The sequence below is a fragment of the Coptis chinensis genome, chromosome 2, assembly GCF_015680905.1.
Source record: "Coptis chinensis isolate HL-2020 chromosome 2, ASM1568090v1, whole genome shotgun sequence".
Taxonomy (NCBI): Eukaryota; Viridiplantae; Streptophyta; class Magnoliopsida; order Ranunculales; family Ranunculaceae; genus Coptis; species Coptis chinensis.
The window spans coordinates 70,773,710-70,788,591 of NC_141457.1; the positions used below are offsets into that span (position 1 = coordinate 70,773,710).

General features: G+C 39.3%; 1 long non-coding RNA gene across 1 annotated transcript; it reads right to left on the reverse strand.

The window, feature by feature from the left end:
• LOC147517531 (uncharacterized) lies at positions 1-1,510 on the reverse strand. Its single transcript, XR_015213896.1, has 4 exons — positions 1,334-1,510; positions 1,120-1,254; positions 849-1,029; positions 1-720 (listed from the first exon to the last, which is right to left on the reverse strand). It is a non-coding gene; the product is annotated as an uncharacterized LOC147517531 (long non-coding RNA).
• Between the last annotated feature and the right edge of the window lie 13,372 nt (positions 1,511-14,882).

Here is a 14,882-nt window from a genome sequence, read left to right on the forward strand (position 1 = left end):
GACAGAGTTCACCGAAATTGTCGTCGTCTTTAAACGAGGATATCAATCATATGAACAGAGATAACAATAAGCATCACGAAAATAATTGAAATCCAGAAGAGTGGGATTACTAAAAACTATTAAGGCAGTATAAGATGACTATTTGTAAATACAAGCAACTTCAAAGAAACACAATGTCGGTCACTTTCTACTGACGAATTGGTCTACTCTCACTTAATAGTTTGTGTTTGCACTTGAATGTCAATTTGATCGCTTATTCACACAACGGCCTATACCTGGTTTACTTGTTTAAGATTCATAATAGCAACTACTCTACAGCAATATTACAATCATTAATGATGTAGAATGGTAAGTATGAGCAGCTGGTCTGAATTGAATCCCAAGGTTCCTGGAATGCTTAGGCTAGAGCCTACAGGATTGGTCGTATATAGGTCTGATGTGCACTGGAAAGGTTTAAACACTTATATCATGAATGAAGAAATTGTACCGAGTATGACTAACAGCCTTATCCACATCAAGATGTGAGCCATAAGAAATAGATACTTCAAAGTTTTAGCAAGTTACCAATAATTATCCGTCCACACGTCTCCCCATCCTTAGTACGAAATATAGTCTGAAATGAATGATTACACAAGAGAAAAGAATTAAAACAGAATGAATGAAAATAGGATGCAAGACTCACCTTCTTGAAAAAATTCATCCAAGCAATAGGCGCTTGTCCTGATCCATAACATTGAACAACAAAACAAAATGAGTTAAGAATTCCAAGAAGCACTAAAAATACAAGAAACAAAGCCTTCAAACTGAGTGAGTCTAGAGTAGAATCTTTCACTATGCACTAGTAGTACCTCCACTTGTTCGACAAGTCCAATATTCAAGTGGCATTGTTGCACTATCTCCATCAGAAAGCAGAGTAGAAGAAGCACATTGCTTCACTAACTTATCATCCTCATATCGCGTGCCGGCTACTTCCCAAAGTCTTGAAATTAGCCTAGGCTTCCAATTCTTCAAGAATTTCAGGTGCAAGCCCTACAACCCCACAATATAAAGCAACCATTTTTAAAACTAAAATACAAAAAACAAGTGAATAAATAAATAGAAAACAAAATGGATTAGTACCGTGAGCCTTGAGAATATGCAAGATCTTTAGCACGAGTAACACTTTTGACCTGAGCGATACCGTGATAATCACGAAGAAACACACCGATTTGAGATGGTGGTAAACTCTTCTTAGCAAAACTTACAGATGTTATCCTAAACCAGAAAACATTATAAAAAAATAAAAAAGGATGAATAAATATTATAAAATAGATTTGAGGTTTTAATTGCTTACATCTTGAGATTGGACTTTGAGCCTGGTGAGCTTCTCTTGTATGCCAAACCGTATGCTTCATCGAAGAGATCTAGTTATAAGAAGCTTAGATCGAAAATTTCTTGTGTGTTCATAACTGAGATCTAGTTATAAGAAGCTTAGATTGAAAATTGAGAAACTTTCTGAGACTGAATAATGTTCTTGTTGATCAGAAAATTGAGAGAGGAGAGAGCAATCGCGATTCTATTTGGAGAGCAAATTCTATTTTTGGCTTCGGTCAAATTTTGTTTCCTAAAATACCCTCCCATATTTCGTGATTTAGAACTCATGATTGCTTCGGTCAAATTTTGGTCACATCCGTTGGATGCACGGATGAATGGTGGGATTCATCATGCCTTGAGAATGTGGCTCTGATGTCGTGTGGTCAGATCCCTCCCCATATATATATATATATATATATATATATATATATATATATATGTATATATATATATATATATATATATATATATATATATATATATATATATATATATATATATATATATATATATATATATATATATATATATATATATATATATATATATATATATATATATATATATATATATATATATATATATATATATATATATATATATATATATATATTATTTATTTATTTATTTTATTTTATTATTATTATTTTATTTTGCTTCTTCTAATTCTATATGAATTCATTTTTTGTTTTCGAGGCTTGTATTTATATAGGAAATGTATTACCGGTGACTTGGGAGGTACGCCATCTGAGAAAGTTCTAAGCATGACGATTATCTTAGAAACAGACGAAGGGTACGGTTAAGCAAACCCCATAGAACGCAAAGTGGGCTAATGGTTTGGCCCATCTATAGTAACGGGCTTTAGGAATACAGGGGTTTACGTAATAGGGACCACTATCAGAGCATGTAGGTGGTGAAGTCGTGAAGGTAGTATTGGTAGTGGACGTTAGTTGTTAGGTAGGGAAATATAGAAGAGGAGGTGGTGAGAGCATAGATGGATATAGGGGTGCGTGTAGGCGCGGTCGCACCCCTGAGATTAGAAAAGCTCCACTACCGCATAACTAATTATCTAGAAAAATCTTCAAACTATAAGGGCTCGCACCCAGTGGCGGAGCCAGGGGGGTCCAAGGTACGCCCTGGCTCACCCTAAAATTTGGCAAAAAACAGTACTTTGAATTGGTACTTAGTGCATCTATTATGCTTTGAATTTTCTCTTTGTGCCATTGAATAAGGGGCTTTAGCTAGTTGTAAAAAAGTGAACTATGAAGGATTATTTGGTAAAGGTAATATTTCATTTGTTGAGCTGATGGATTCATCCGACCGTTAAAATGAAAAGTTAGAAGAGTACTCAAGTTAGAAACAGTAAGCTGATCATATCATATGATTCCATGCTTCTTTAAATTTAATTTTGTTGGAAACATGTAGAATTTTTGCTGACTTATCATAATTGGCGAAAAAAAAAACAAGATACATGACTTATTAATAAATAAATACTAAGGATCTCATTTTGTCCAATTTAATAAGGCTAAACTTGATTAACTAGTTGCAATTAGTTGTGTCTCTTAACCAAATTCAACACTAGTTACGAATTAGGAAATCTCCATTACCTAATTATATTAACATAATTTTTTTATTTTCAAATATTGACTAAATAAATTAAGAAGTGCTTGTTTACGTAAAATATTTATATATATTGATGAACAATGTTGAACTAAAATAAAACAAACTAAATTCATGTAGTTGTGTACACACAAATTGAGTTGAGTTGAAAACTTTTAGTGCTCACCGGCTCACCCTAGAACAAATTTCTGGCTCCGCCACTGCTCGCACCCCCAAAATTTTTACAACTATAGTGAGAATATTATGAACAAAAAAAAATAGTATGAAAAAAAAACTAATAAAAAACATTCCAATAAACCAGCATTTTTTTTAGTTCTCTTTTTGCCCTTACAAAATTAAAATTATCATTTATCATTTATTTTGAGTCCAAAACCATTAAAGAGGGACAAATGTGTCTTTAAATGTTTGATGAGTTAATGACACTAAAACAAATAGCCAAGGCCAAAAGCCCAACCAGTCAGTTTGTATAATTCAAATCACCCATAACAAACCCGTAAACTCTCCCTCATTTTTTTTCACTCTCAATTCTTAAAGAAGCGTAAGACCTCAACCCAAAAAAAACAAAAAACAAAAAGGAAATTCAGAAAAGATTTGCGGCCGCAGTTTGTTGCATATTTGTCCTAATTATTTGTAATACTCGTTATCATTATAAATAAAATTTCCACTTAAAAAAAACAAATAAAAACAAGGCAATTTTTTATTTTCAATGTTAATCTTTTATAGTTTTCTCCACATGATAGTAGGGTCATATAGATTTATAACATTATAGGAAGTTAACAATTTGTTGTAGACTTGTGGACTGGATTACGTAGATATATATAGACATAGTAATATCAATTAATGGCTTAATTGCTTAAGTAGTTAACTTCGTCAGTCTATATTTATTTAGACCTTCTCACAAAAAAAATAAAAAAAAAAATTGCATTTTTTTTTTGGTTGGGTGAGGTGTGCACATAATCTCACACCCCTTGGCTTAGAATCCTAGCTCCGTCCCTGGGTGAGAATAGTATTGGTGGACGTTGGAAACTAGGCGAAGGTAGGAGAGGAGGAGATTATCCTAGCTTCGTCCCTGGGTGAGAATAGTATTGGTGGACGTTGGAAACTAGGCGAAGGTAGGAGAGGAGGATGTTGCAGGCGGTAATGAGGAGACAAAGGTAGGAGAGGAGATTGTAGACGATTGCAACCATAGTAATGAGGCAAAGGTAAAAGAGGAGAGTGTTGAAAAGAAATTTCCATCTTCATAACTTGTTAATGAGACAACAGAATATTAGTTTCCATGAGTAGTTCCTTATCGTAATTTATAAAAGGAGTTCGTCTACCCCGAGGATATCCTCATAGGGACAAGATCCAAGACCGTTGGATGTGTGATCTAACAGTCTGAAAATAAAAAACAAACTCACATTCTCTCTCTTCCTTTTTATTTTTGATTTTCAGACCGTTGGTGGTAGCCCAGGCCTTTATAGAAGGGTATCAATATTTGAATATTTCTATTTCGAAATTACGAGTGGAAGAGAAAAGAATTAGATTCATTGTTAAGTTCTAGAATTAGAAACATGATACGGCGTTGTGAAGAATGGTGATCGAGTCCCTGGCGTGCATTAAAAGTTACTTGGATGGTATCAACAGGCAAATATGTCATGCTTTTGTACCACCGTCACATATATCTCGTGACACAAAAATTCACGTCGTCGAGGTTCTCAACGAATAAACACGATAATTCTTATGAGTTGAATATGAATGTTGAATGAACAGAGATTGAGTACACTTCACAATACAAAAGCAAGTTCACTAAAAGATTTTAAGGATTGGTCCATCTATACTATTACTTCTCCAGTTTGAAAGACAATTCTGCTGGGTCAATGGAAAAAGTATATCATTTAGGCTGGGGAATGGTCATTGAATTGGCGACACAATCATTATGTTTGCCTAGGGTGTTGAGCCCTTTGGTTCGCTTAATTAGTTGTATGAATGGCGACTCTTAGGATTTCCCTGTCAATGTGATGCTAGTATTACAAAGATTTATCATGCTACCTCAGCCCAACTACTTCACGGGAGGAGGGGAAAATGTGGCCACATAATGCTAAGGGACGCCGTGAAGCCACTAGAATGAAGTCGCAAATTCATCTCAGGAAGCTGCACGCACTAGGATGATAGATCTTGTGGTGGGCGTTGAACTTTATTTTTACCTAGTTAGGTGAACACTGATTACATAGTGATGAGTGAAGCTATCTTATTAGCTTATGTGCACGTGCACAGTGCACCTTTGTATATCCATCGGATTATTTTTCGCATTACCTATTAAATGTCATTTTTACATGTTTGATCTGAAATTGTTGTCACTATATTATCACTCTGATATTGCTAGGTCAGTGGAAATGGTATATCATTTAGGCAGGGGAATAGTCACTAAATTAGTGAGATGGTCATTACCTTTGCAGAGGGTGTTGAACTCCTTTGGTTCGCCAAATTAGATTTATGAATAGCAACTCTTAAGATTTCCCTTCCAATGTGATGCAGGCCAGTATACATAAATTTACCTTGGACTTGGCATCCTACCTCAGCCCAACTTCTTTAGGGAGGAGAGGAAAATGTGGACACATAATGCTAGAGGACACCATATATGAGTGTCGCACCCATCTCCGCGACCATTCACTTTACTTGTTCTCTAGCTCTATTTTTTATCAGCTGCACCAATTAGGTTGCCTACGTACCTATTTCGGGATCAAGCCGTCGTAGTTTACCTTCACTCTTTCTCTTGACCTCTCTCTCTTTTCTCATGAGTTGCCTCCTTTCTTTCTTTAGTCTCCTCTCCTCCCTGTTCTATCCTCCACCCTTCCCTTTTATATATCTCTCCTTAGATTTAACTCATGGGGTATAATATGGTCTTGGGCCTATTCTCTGGGCCCAATATATACTATGGTCTATCTATGAAAACGACTAATACATTTGCCCCCTATCGGGTTCGGCGGTGACGATGACGGCGGACCCAAGAAGTCTCTGAACTTCCTTGTCTCTTTCTCTGAACTCTAAATATCCACAGTATCCTGAGACTGTATGCAGTCTTCTCCTCCTCAGGACGTTTCATATCCATGTACTCTACTACTGGATCGTATGTCTGTAAAGTACTCAGTCCCTATTCTCTTTGTCCGCGTACTCTTAAACTTTGCACTCTGATCTTTCTTGACTCTGTGACTTTGTTAGCCGCGAATTGTATTATAATTCTCCACTCATCTCGCTCTTCCTTCATCACTACTTACCCGAGTTCCCCAACCTCAGCCGATAAACTATGTGTATCTTAGATTTCCGTAGGTTTCTGTTATATGTATGTGCATTACATCTCTTCTAACCCCTTTCCTTGATTAAGCTTTCTCTATCTTTCTAGCCTCTTTGCTATGGTTCTTTCTGCAAACCTCCAATGGTTCTGTGAGCGTCAGCTGTAAATAAACTCTACTCCGCGATCCCTCTTTCAATAGTCTGGGACTGAAAATGTCTTACTTTCACGGTGTTTTCTTTGCTAAACGTCCTTGGTCGCATGGCCCAAAATCATCATTCTCTTTCTGCCATTAGCTCTCCTTATAGAATTCACTACCCTTCCTCGAAAGGTCTCTTTCCCTTGGCACTCACTCAATCATCATGTCCGCAAAGTGTCTCAATCCATCGGTTCTCGTTCATATAACTCATTAACGTATCCACGAAGGATTTCATCCCCTTCGCTCTCACTCTTCAAACTCAATCCTCATGCCAACGAAGTGTCTCAACCCAGCTATCCACTCTCCTCTACAAAACTCACTACCATGTCCGCGACATGTCTCAATCTAGACACCAGCTCTCCTTCATAAAACTCTCTATCATGTCTGTGGAGGGTCTATTCCCCTTCACTCTCACTCTTCAACTCAATACAATGCCCACGATGTGTCTCAACCCAGCCAACACCTCTCACACAGAACTCACTACCATGTCAGCGGAACACCTCAGCTCAGCCACCAGCTCTCCTTCTTGGAACTCACTACCCTGTCCGCAGAGTGTCTCACCTCAGCCACCATCTCTCCTTCAAAGAACTCACCACTATGTCCGCATAGTGTCTCAGCCCAGCCATAAGCTCTCTTTCACAGAACTCACTAGTATGTCCGCTGAGTGTCTCACCTCAGCCACCATCTCTCCTTCAGAAAACTCACCACTATGTCCACAGAGTGTCTCAGCCCAGCCATAAACTCTCCTTCACAGAACTCACTACTATGTCTGCGGAGTGTCTTAGCCTAGCCATAAACTCACCTTCATAGAACTCACTACCATGTCCGCGGAGTGTCTCACCCTTTCATTTACCTTTAGTAGAACTCAACATTGTATCCGCCAAGGGTCTCATCCCTTTTGCACTTACTCATGGAACTCGATATCCCGTCTGTAAAGGGCCTCATCCCCTCTATTTCTCTTTTGTAGAACTCAATAGTATTATTCCTTCTGGATATGTTGATTGCTCCCAATTGCAATTTGGAACTCCAGCTCACGAAGGGCTCATCCCCCCCCCCCCCCACTGTCTCTACTCAAGAGTGGAGTGCGTTGAGGGCAACTTCGATTGCCCCAAGCGGTCGGATCTCATGTCCGCGGAGGGCTCATCCCCCCCATTGTCTATGCTTTGGAGTGGAGTCTGATGAGGGGCAACTCAATTTGCCCCTAAGCTTGATTCAAATCTCATGTCCGCGGAGGGCTCATCCCCCCCGCTGTCTTTACTCTGGAATGGAGTCTGATAAGGGGAAAATCAGCTTGCCCCCAAGCTTGATTCGGAACTCATGTCCACGGAGGGCTTATCCCCGTTGTCTATGCTCTGGAGTGGAGTCTGATGAGGGGCAACTCAGCTTACCCCCCCAAGCTTAATTTAGAACTCATGTCTGCAGAGGGCTCATCCCCCCGTTGTCTATGCTCTGGAGTGGAGTCTGATGAGGGGCAACTCAGCTTGCCCCCTGTTTGATTCGAACACGAGGGTCAGCGGAGGGCTCATCCTCTCCGCACTCATTCGGATAGCCCCACAACACATTCGCGAAGGTTCTTCTCAAACCCCTCCGCTCTCCTTTGGAATACACATCCGAGAACAGCTCAGCCTACCCCATGTTTGATTCGAACACGAGGGTCCACGGAGGGCTCGTCCCCCCACACTCATTTGGATAACCCCGCAACATATCCGCGAAGGGTCTTCTCTAACCCCCTCCGCTCTCCTTCGGAATGCACATCCGGGAACAGCTCAGCTTGCCCCATGTTTGATTCGGACACGAAGGTCCACAGAGGGCTCGTCCCCCCCCCCGCACTCATTCAAATAGCCCCACGACATATCCGCAAAGGGTCTTCTCGAACCCTTCCGCTCTCCTTCGGAATGCACATCCGGGAACACCTCAACATGCCCCATGTTTGATTTGGACACGAGGGTCCGCGGAGGGCTCATCCCCCCAGTACTCATTCGGATAGCCCCACGACATATCCAAGAAGGGTCTTCTCGAACCCCTCTGCTCTCCTTCAGAAAGTGTAACAACATATCCAATCGCATTTGTTGTAGTTTTGTTGTGGTACCGCATGTCTTTCTCTTTCTCTGTAACCTGAAACTTTCATGTTTGAGTGTTGCACAAATAACACGTGAGTTTTAACGAAAACATTAATTCAGCATAAGTATTTGTATACAAATATAATGATGATCATATGCTCCAAACAGTGTACACTCCGTCGTACCCTGAGGTGTACAACCACATTTCTTATTCATGGTCCGCGACCTCCTAAAGCAAATAGGTTCGCGAAATCCCACGAGGTCTGGGGACAATCCCAATCTGTCCCCACACACATCTCTGTCAAGGACGAAGACAAGGCTTGCTTGCCCCCAGTGTAACTATGGTTAACGGCCGAGTCACTACTCGTTCGTCTATTATGTACATGACGGTAAAAGAAACGAGTTATCTACCGCGGTGTATGTCTTTTCACCTTTTTTGTAATCCTTACCATCCTTATTCGACCGCTCCAAGCCGTTGATCTTAGTCCCAATCTATTGATCTCATTGCTCCTCTATTTCCAAACTTCATCACCGTACCGTCGCTGTTGATGAATATTTTCCGAACATGATTACTCCATCGTTCTGACTCATCGATCCACTTACCGACGTCATGTCTCTTACACATAAAGCGGCAATGGAAGGCCAGCTGGTGGGTCGTAGCCACGGATGGAGCTCTTTCACCCACTTCATCAAACACCTACGATATTATTTTCTGGTAGTAGCACCTTTGGAGCTTCATTCCAGCATACCACATCACCATCTCTCACTACCACATTGCCCCAACAAGCATCTCAGGCCCCATCTCCACTACACGCAGCCTCACAAATAGCTCGTAAAACACCCTCGGAACCCCCATCATCTCCATTTTGGCTAGCGACATATCTTGAATAACTTTCTTGATCAGCCATGGTAGAACAATTAGGAGGCAGCCATTCCGCCTTTTCTGTCTTCCCTGGCTCACTAACATAACACCAATTGCCCCACGAGCTCCTATCCAACAACAAACAACTCAGCCCACCACATCAACTCGGCCTCCATTAGTAGCTCCTCCACGTCCCTCTTCACAACCCCAAGCCCTAACGAGGGCCGAGTCTAGGCCTCCATCTCCAGCTCAGACATCATCTCGAATACCATCACCAACAAAACAAGTCCCTTCTCGACCTCAGGCTACGCTTATAAGTGAGTCTGAGCCTCCCTCACCAAATAGGACAGCTCGAGCGGCCTCTCATCCATCAACACCATCTCAAACAGCTCTATCCCAACCCCAAGTCCCCACAGACGGCACCATTTGTCGCACCCATCTCCCCAACCATTCACTTTACTTGTTCTACAACTCTATTTTTGATCGGCTGCACCAATTAAGTTGCCTACGTACCCATTTCGGGATCAAGCCACCGTAGTTCACCTCCACTCTTTCTCTTTACCTCTCTCTTTTCTCATGAGTTGCCTCCTTTCTTTCCTTAGCCTCCTCTCCTCCCTATTCTATCCTCTACCACTCCCTTTTATATCTATCTCATTAGGTTTAACTCATGGGGTATAGTATGGTCTTGGGCCTATTCTCTGGGCCAATACATACTATGGTCCATCTATAAAAACGGCTAATATAATGAGGCCATTAGAATGAAATAACAAATTCATCTTAGGAAGTGTGCATACTAGGATGAGAGATCTTTTAGAAGCGTTGAACATTTTTTGCGAAGTTAGGGTGTATAGAAGAATAGAGCATGAAGAACATCAGAAGCCACGTGTGTCTCCAACTCAGCAGTTAGTTATAACTAATCATATTTGTTGTAACTAATTCAGTTGTAACTGTCTAACTAATAATTAGAGAATTATGTCTCTATTTAAAGAGGTTGTAATCATTCTGCAAAAATTAATGAGAAAATTTCTTCATCCTCATTTTTCATTTCATCAGTTTTTGTAAACGTCTTCAGGGCGAACACTGATTACTAGTGGTGAGTGAAGCTTTCTGATTAGCTTATGTGCGCCTATGGATTTCCATCAGGTTATCTTTTGCACTACCTATTAAATGTCATTTTACGTGTTTGATCTGAAATTGTTAGGTCACTACATTATCATTGTGATTTTGCAAGCATATATGGATTATTTTGAAGTCATCGCTACTTAGTTTAGGAAACAAACTGTAAAAGGTGTGTCCCCATTTAACATCACACCAGTGAGCTCCAATCCTCACCCAACTCATTGCCACAAACAACTTTCTTTTCGGCTTTTCATCAATTCCATCTTCTGTGGTTAAGCGTGTGCTTACTGTGTGTGTGAACCATGATCCCGTTGAAATACATTGTTAGCGCCATCAGAGCAACTAGGATTCAATAACAGCAAAGACAATCGAGAAAAGATCCTTCCAAAGTTTCGAAACACTCAACCTAGTGGACTAGAGGCCCAGTGCCTTGCCCCGCCCCCGCCCCCCCCCCCCCCTCCCCCTTAAAAAAAGGTATATATATTGTAACACTACTGAAGTCACTTCATCTCTATGGCCAAAAAGAATGAAATAATCTTGAAGCAATGGGTGCTCACTGGTGCTAGCAACCCAACAATTAGGCAAGGTGAAATGCTAAGCTATCAACTTAAGGCCTAAGTTGCACACTAGACAATAACTGAATATAATACAACAAACCACGGACAATCCAATTACCCAGTTAAACGTGCCAAGAGAAAATTTAATCACATTACGTACAAGAAAAAATTGTTTCTAATGACATGGTACATGCCAATACAATAATAGTTGGCAGATGTCAAGACCAAGATCATTGGTAAGGCAAATGAGCATGAAAAATATCCTCCATACAACCGAATGTGAATGCAAATGTGTTCTCTGGCAGCATCTTAAAGTAATGAATTAAGTTAAGGACAAATTAAAAATTATACGCCTTGGAATCGAGAGACATGATTATTAGAACAGGAGACAAGAGGAAGTTTTGTTGTCATACCTGAAGGTAATAGGTGGAAGAAGATCATCCCTGAAGACGCAAGCTCCTTCCTCAGTAGTAAGGAAAATAACCATTCTGATGCATAATCCCTGCCATGAATCAATAAGTGTCAGCACAATTTAACAATGCAATATACTAACAATTAAAAAACATAAAAGGAGGTGGGGGTATAAGTGGTCAAGAGTCCAGACTCACAATAACTCGTTCATCTACCTAAACTCTCTAGGAAACTTATTCCAAAAATATACTTATTGTTAAGTAAACAAGAAAATCAAATTGATAAAACAAATATATCATGAACAAATCTTTTAGTTCAACTAATGAACTAAATTTACCAATGATTAAATTTGAGCCTAGTGAAGATTCAATATGTCCTTAAGACAGATTTTCCCCCTCACGGTGCTTGAAGGTTGATGGGAAACTGTCTCCCAAGATAGAACGGATTTCCTTTTATAGAAAGTTAGCATTTCAATTCTATAGAATCAACGAACACAACATAATATTTGACTAAAAACAATGAGAGAAGAGAAAGATCATAACTCTGTGTGATCTGGTGTGTCTTTCTCTCCAAATTCATCCACTATTTATAAGTGAGTGGTGCCTCTTCGAAACAACACAGTGACTCTTGGGAAAAAGTAAGCAACTCTTTGAAAAGTCACATGTTTCAAAAAGACACACTATTTTGGCATAAAACACTGTTTCGAACCAGTGCCTATTATGAAATGTCACACCTTTTTGGCATAATGTACTGTTTCGAACCAGTGCACATTTCGAAAGGTCGCACTTTTTCGGCATAATGCACTGTTTCGAACTAGTGCATCATTTTGAAAAGGTTTTTCTCACTTTACATACTGTTTCAAGAGAAACCCATTTCATCTCAATGTGGGATAACTTGGGAGACAAATTACTCATTCATATCTCAATGGATTGGTGAAAATCCATTTTTCTAACAATCCCCCACATGAATGAAAATTTGGCTTCTTCTATCATAAATATCAGATTTATGTTCTTTTACAAATGAAAAGATACCGCATCAGGTCAAGTTGCATGGGAGGCCTTGAACTTGCCTTAGTAAAAGACGATCAGTAGACTTCAATTAATGTCCTTAAACTGTCAGTCGTTTGTATAAACCTAGACAATCATCTTTACGCAGTACCTTCTCAAATACTATTGGTTCTCACGTTTGTGTTCATTTTGACCTTGAACACTTCTTGGTTTCAGAGAGTGCTTTTGAGACATTTGCCTTAAAATTCTCATAAAACGGCCCTACTTCACACTCACATAGGTGATTTCTGTAAAGAGTATCCTGCAATACTCCACTTGGATAACATAACTTTCCAAGATATAGTAAATCATTAAAAGCTTGACTTATCCTGGTTCTCGTGGCAGATATGCACTTTCTTATATAGGAATGGATTAGAGTATATTATTACTTTCCAGTACTAACTGAGTCACAAACATAATTCAGTTGGCCCTTTGAATCTAGATCTTGGGATCTCCAGTCAACTAGATTAGTTTTTCCATTATGAGGACTCTTGGTTGATTATCTCAAAGGCTTTAAGCTCATTCCCCTTGATAATATTTCCACTTGCTCTCTTGTTAAACCTTTTGTAAGCGGATCCGCAATATTATCTTTTGACCTTACATAGTCGATTGAGATAACTCCATTTGAGAGCAACTGTCTAACGGTGTTATGTCTACGACGTTTGTGTCGAGACTTCCTGCGTTATACATGCTACTCTGTGCTCTACCAATAGCAGATTGGCTATCACAGTGTATACACAGTGTTGTCCAATGCTATGAATTCTGATTCAATAGTGGACCTTGCTATACACGTTTGCTTTAAGGATTTTCTTGAAATTTATGCATCTCTTATAGAGTAAAACACCACATTTGATGTCTTTTGAGTAATGCTTCAACAAATTTCCAATTTTGAATTGATTAATTCAAGAAGATACATAATCCCCCACATTTTCCAATTTCTCATAACAAAGTCAATAAATTGGAAAACCATTTAGATATATGTTTTTCAAGTGAGGCGTCTTGTTAAAGAATGTCACATATCATTCATATATTGCTGAAAACACTTCTAAGACCTCAATTTTGCTTACAAGTATGTTTACAAAATAATATCTTAAGCAATCTTCTTTATTGGCACTCTTTGACGCAATAGTAAAACACATACATCTTACAAATAATAAAATACTCTTAGAACCCTTTTATCACCCGCCATTCCTAACATCCGGAATGAAGCAAAGATTCTCGAAATCTTGGATCATAATCCCCCCCAAGTGTGGCATTACCACCACCTTGTTTGCTTTCAAGAAGTCCATTCCAAGAGTGACTTGAAAATGGTCTAAACGAGCTATCATCAGGTCCACCTTTTCTCGCCAGTTGTTCATCTTAATGTCAACTTCCAAAGCGAGTCCTTTCACCGGTTCGGCTTCTTGGTTCAAGCCTTTCATAATGGATATCTGACACTAAAGACTCAAAATCCACAAGTGGATATATCTTTACACTTGGAGGTACAGCTGTTTCTTGGAAATCCTCAAAACAAACGTGCATAGCGAGGTCCACTATGGAATCAGAATTCATTGCATTGGACAAGGCTGGCGAAGAAGTAGAGTGGCTTCGAAATTTGGTGAAAGAACTCCATTCTACTATGAGAGGCTTGAACCAAGAAGCCGAACCGGTGAAATGACTCACTTTAGAAGTTGACATTAAGATGAACAACTGGCGAGAAAAGGTGGACCTGATGATAGCTCGTTTATACCATTTTCAAGTCATTATTGGAATGGACTTCTTGAAAGCAAACAAGGTGGTGGTAATGCCACACTTGGGGGGGATTATGATCCAAGATTTCGAGAATCCTTGCTTCATTCCGGATGTTAGGAATAGCGGGTGCTAAAAGGGTTCTAAGAGTATTTTATTATTTATAAGATATATGTGTTTTACTATTGCGCCAAATAGTACTAACAAAGAAGATTGCTTAAGGTATTATTTTGTAAGCATACTTGTAAGAAAAATTAAGGTCTTAGAAGTGTTTTCAACAATATATGAATGATATGTGATATTCTTTAACAAGACGCCTCACTTAAAAAATATATATCTAAATCGTTTTCTAATTTATTGACTTTGTCATGAGAAATTGGAAAATGTGGGGGATTATGTATTTTCTTGAATTAATCAATTCAAAATTGGAAATTTGTTGAAGCATTACTCAAAAGACATCAAATGTGGTGTTTTACTCTAGGAGAGATGCATAAATTTCAAGAAAATCCTCAAAGCAAACGTGCATAGCAAGGTCCACTATTGAATCAGAATTCATAACATTGGACAACAGTGTGTATACACTGTGACAACCAATCTGCTATTGGTAGAGCACAGAGTAGCATATATAACGCGGGAAGTCTCGACACATACGTCGT